Genomic DNA, 5,754 nt, shown 5'->3' on the forward strand with positions numbered 1-5,754 from the left:
AACCCAGGAAGCAAAAATGAATATTACAAAGTAGTAATGATTCTTTGAAGTGAATACTTACTTGAGTCAATTAATTATTCATGATTGAATAAGTCCCTTTAACAGCATAATCACTGTTCAACAAACCTTCCGATTATAAGACTATAAAGCCACTCCATACAAACAGACCTTCTCAGGCATGCATACTCAGTCCCAGTCAGAAGACATTGTTGGAAGGTTTTGAGTACTGATTAGGCGGTTTATTCAGTTATTAACAAAAGACTCAAGTAAGTGTGTGCGAAAAAATTGACAAAAAAGGACCTTCATATTTTCTCATCCCCAAGCTAGCCAAAGCCACGTACCTCCCATCATTGGAGGATCTAAACTTAAGGGAAAAAAATACTTTGGTCCTATCAATAAAACACTAAAACATTTGCTGCACAAATGTTGATGACAGAATGGAATCTGGTCCTCGGTCACACACCAGACAACAAAAATATTTCTTAAAATTTTATTCCATTCAATTTCTTGTCCGTGGGTCTGCTCTTGGTAAGGTTTTACAAATCCGATGGAGGTATGGTACCATATTTAACGTCTGTCATTTCCAAGTTGTGGGTACGGAGTTGGAATTCAAAAAATGCACATGCACAGTAACTCTCTCTGTCTAACATGAAATGCTAGAAGACACACGGAGGAACATTTTTAGTTCCAACCGTCTCCAGGATTGTTTTCATCATTAGCTCCTGGAAATGAAACTGAATTCTGTAATCATACTTCATGTTTCATCAGATTTGCAAAACCTCACTAAAATAATTTTTCCTGTATCCCCAATTCTTGTCAATGGAGAACCAGCTAAATAAATAATAAAAATATGTCTCACCTTAATTGCAAGAAACAAAATAAAAAATACTCATGACTAGGAACACATTCATTGCAGATTTGGTGAAAATTTGGTATGAATTAAGGAAATAACTATGAAAATAAAACCTGAATCCATTCATTACATAATTATGAGTATTTTGTCAGCTGTGGGACGGACACTGGGAGAGTCAGCATTTATACCTTTTGCTATCTGACAATCTTTCAGTGAAACCACAAGGTGTTTTGGTGTACTCGTGAACCAAAAAATCACTTCTTGAGTCCTCCTAATCCAATAGCAAACGTTTTGTTTTGCTACTGTAGCCAAAAACTGAAAGATAACATTGAAAGACAGTGTTCAGAGGAAATATGAGAAAGCCTTAAAGCGGCTATCTCGTACCAACCCAAATGAAACAGTTCGGGAATACACCATCCTGTTTTATTGCTCTCAATTTCATTCATAAATGGCAGTGTTGTTCTTGAAACTACGTGACAGTCAACGTTTTGGCACTGTCCTTCCAACGTTTTATGACATTACTCAGGTCTAAAGAAATTGTGACCACGTTGAAGACCACATCACACCATTTGTTGAACGAGGGAACAGCCTCATTTTGACCACCAGTTGTGATTCAGTGATGCTGATACTCAGATGGAGGCAGAGGGGATCGACGCGACACGGCCATTATAAAGTGAAATTGAGTTTAAAGAATCTTTTAACAAAAAAAACACCCATGAAAATATTTAATATCGCATTTTGCTACAATAGCAATCTGAATTGTGATCCTTGGAAAAAAACTGAAAAAGCTATGTCCTACCAAATTACAAGGATTATTTGTTGAGTTGACAGAACGCAATCACTTGATCATAGGTTTCTGCATTTTCTCAAGGATCGCAACTCAAAATCCAAATAAAAATCTCACTGACTAGGAACACATTCATTGCAGATTTGGTGAAATTTTGGCATGGATCAAAGAAATAACTATGAAAAAACTGAATAAATTAATTACATATTTGTGACCTATCGCCGCAGATGTTAGTTATACAAAAGTTTTTTGCTGAAAGTAAGTAGGGCACACCAGACTGTCAGTTCTTGAGTACTCTTAACCCATTATGGAATTTCAGCCAACTTATTTATACCTTTATTTAATACACATTATTTGACAACATTGTGTCATTGAGGTGAATCTTCATCATATCCTAGAAGCCGCGATCTGAATCCGAGGTAAATCTTCAACGTTGTAAGAAAAAGTTGAATCCAGGTGAATACATGATGGGGGGTGGGTTCAAGGTTCCTCGGCACTAGAACCATCCTCGTTTCTCCCCATTGCCAGTGTGCCATCATCATCACTGATATCGGCCGCAACTTCAGGTGCGGCAGTCTCTTTATTATGCCGTTGCAGCCGTTTGTCAGCATACCTCAAGTGATCTTTGATAATTGCTTTCATTTCTTCATTCGTGGCATCCTTCGTTGTTGTGCCTTACTGCAGCTGAAAAGGACATTAACAAATTAATAAACTGGTATGATAGTATCAAACATCAGAGCTTCCACTAAAATGTGGAGGATATGCCATGACTGTAAAGTGCACTCACAAAAACTGTGTAGCGAGACCTTGGCTGAGATTCACAAAAAAGAAAAAATTAAGTGTAAGTTTGACCTTAAGCTCAAAATGCAGCATTCTTAATGTCTCAAACTATGTCACATGATCAACTTAAGTTTGATTTTGAGCTTAAGATTTTTTGTGAATACAGCCCTCGATTGATTCTGATTGGATTGAAGGTGCCATAATCCCTGAACATTTTTATCGAGCGTGTTTTCACCATATTCATTCGGGTGCGATTACACATTGACATTTATGGGCATCACACATGATGTTGCATGGGGAACCTGGCAGTTGACCCATTCATTTGTGCATAGTAGAACTTTCTCAAAAAGTTATTGTTGAATGGATCTTGAAATCCCACCTTTCCCCAATAGATAATAGTTTTAGGCAGGCTCTGTGAAAGTTTGAGATTGGCACGATCAGTGGTTTGCTCACAAACTGTCCCGAGAATGTGAAGTTTCGAGTCACATACAAGAAAACGAAGGAAACCCTGAGAAATCAATATGACCTCCACACTCTCAGGAGAGTGTAGAGCTTAATAACAAACTCACCACATATCACGGACACCAGCTGCTGGTTGTGCATTGCTATTTTTCCCCTCGCTGACCCTTCCAATGAATTTGGTCATTAAAGAAAACGTCATGGTAGTTTCCAAGATGCACTTTGTGGATTTCCTGATATCAGGTGCCCCAAATTTACTCAAGTGCACAGCCTAATAAAGAAAATAATAGCAGTTTACAATTCGCACATATAGAATTTATGTCGAGAGGATAATCTGCTTGCTCCTTTGTTTTTGAAAATTGTGGACCTCGCAGTTATATTGATGAAATTTTCTCAGAGATGGCTGACAAAGCAATCAACAAATTCAATAAATGTTCAAATTTAAAAATAACCTACCAGGTTTCTTGCAAAAATCTTGTCCCCCTCCAGTCTTTGCTCCATTTCTTTGAATTCATCAACTGAATTTAATGGCAATGGCTGTGGCTGTTCATGTTCTTCTGCTGGGTTGCTTACTATTGCCAGAATCTTTGTTAGAAGTTTCTTGTTCTGCCTGGCCTCGTCTCTTGCCTCGGCCATATTTATTCTCATGCGACGTACTAGAATTATAAATCGTACATTGAACATATAAATGTAGCACACAGTGAGGCAGGGCTCAAAATTCACTGCTCCAGAATTGTGTAATTTTGAAAACTGTTTAGGTGGTTGACAGGAACAATTTTTCTCCAAATGTAGTAGGAAAGGCAAAATGTTTTTTTTTTTAATGTAATCAATATCAATTTTCCTGGTCAAAACAAAGGAATTTGAAGAAATCAGAGGGGTAATATTTCTTGAGCAAAATGGAAATTTTTTTGGGGTAGGCATGGTTGGGGTCGGTAGCGTTATTGCAAACAAACATTCTGATGTGACCTCATAGATGCTTTCATTTCTTCATTCGTGGCATCCTTCGTTGTTGTGCCTTACTGCAGCTGAAAAGGACATTAACAAATTAATAAACTGGTATGATAGTATCAAACATCAGAGCTTCCACTAAAATGTGGAGGATATGCCATGACTGTAAAGTGCACTCACAAAAACTGTGTAGCGAGACCTTGGCTGAGATTCACAAAAAAGAAAAAATTAAGTGTAAGTTTGACCTTAAGCTCAAAATGCAGCATTCTTAATGTCTCAAACTATGTCACATGATCAACTTAAGTTTGATTTTGAGCTTAAGATTTTTTGTGAATACGGCCCTCGATTGATTCTGATTGGATTGAAGGTGCCATAATCCCTGAACATTTTATCGAGCGTGTTTTCACCATATTCATTCGGGTGCGATTACACATTGACATTTATGGGCATCACACATGATGTTGCATGGGGAACCTGGCAGTTGACCCATTCATTTGTGCATAGTAGAACTTTCTCAAAAAGTTATTGTTGAATGGATCTTGAAATCCCACCTTTCCCCAATAGATAATAGTTTTAGGCAGGCTCTGTGAAAGTTTGAGATTGGCACGATCAGTGGTTTGCTCACAAACTGTCCCGAGAATGTGAAGTTTCGAGTCACATACAAGAAAACGAAGGAAACCCTGAGAAATCAATATGACCTCCACACTCTCAGGAGAGTGTAGAGCTTAATAACAACTCACCACATATCACGGACACCAGCTGCTGGTTGTGCATTGCTATTTTTCCCCTCGCTGACCCTTCCAATTGAATTTGGTCATTAAAGAAAACGTCATGGTAGTTTCCAAGATGCACTTTGTGGATTTCCTGATATCAGGTGCCCCAAATTTACTCAAGTGCACAGCCTAATAAAGAAAATAATAGCAGTTTACAATTCGCACATATAGAATTTATGTCGAGAGGATAATCTGCTTGCTCCTTTGTTTTTGAAAATTGTGGACCTCGCAGTTATATTGATGAAATTTTCTCAGAGATGGCTGACAAAGCAATCAACAAATTCAATAAATGTTCAAATTTAAAAATAACCTACCAGGTTTCTTGCAAAAATCTTGTCCCCCTCCAGTCTTTGCTCCATTTCTTTGAATTCATCAACTGAATTTAATGGCAATGGCTGTGGCTGTTCATGTTCTTCTGCTGGGTTGCTTACTATTGCCAGAATCTTTGTTAGAAGTTTCTTGTTCTGCCTGGCCTCGTCTCTTGCCTCGGCCATATTTATTCTCATGCGACGTACTAGAATTATAAATCGTACATTGAACATATAAATGTAGCACACAGTGAGGCAGGGCTCAAAATTCACTGCTCCAGAATTGTGTAATTTTGAAAACTGTTTAGGTGGTTGACAGGAACAATTTTTCTCCAAATGTAGTAGGAAAGGCAAAATGTTTTTTTTTTTAATGTAATCAATATCAATTTTCCTGGTCAAAACAAAGGAATTTGAAGAAATCAGAGGGGTAATATTTCTTGAGCAAAATGGAAATTTTTTTGGGGTAGGCATGGTTGGGGTCGGTAGCGTTATTGCAAACAAACATTCTGATGTGACCTCATAGATGTACATACCTTCTTGTGTAAGCTTAACCAGACTACTGGCCAGCTTGTCTGAAAAATTTTGGGTAGAAAGACTGCCAGACGGATAAGTCAAATGTCCTGGCTGGTAGTGTGAGATGGACTTGCTCTTGGTGAGCGAATGGTTCCAAACCTTGCGTACTGATGAATCTGCTCTAAGCATATGTCATTGTGGATTGGGGCCTCCGGTGTCTTTCTTGCACTGCCTTGTGACGCTGGGGATAATTGCCTTTTTCGAAAGGCCAATGACGTAGGTACCTTCGGTGGTGATGGGGCCTTCATTCTTCTTTCTTTGGAGAGTGGTTGC

This window comes from Penaeus monodon, chromosome 15 (assembly GCF_015228065.2).
Source record: "Penaeus monodon isolate SGIC_2016 chromosome 15, NSTDA_Pmon_1, whole genome shotgun sequence".
NCBI classification, from domain to species: Eukaryota; Metazoa; Arthropoda; class Malacostraca; order Decapoda; family Penaeidae; genus Penaeus; species Penaeus monodon.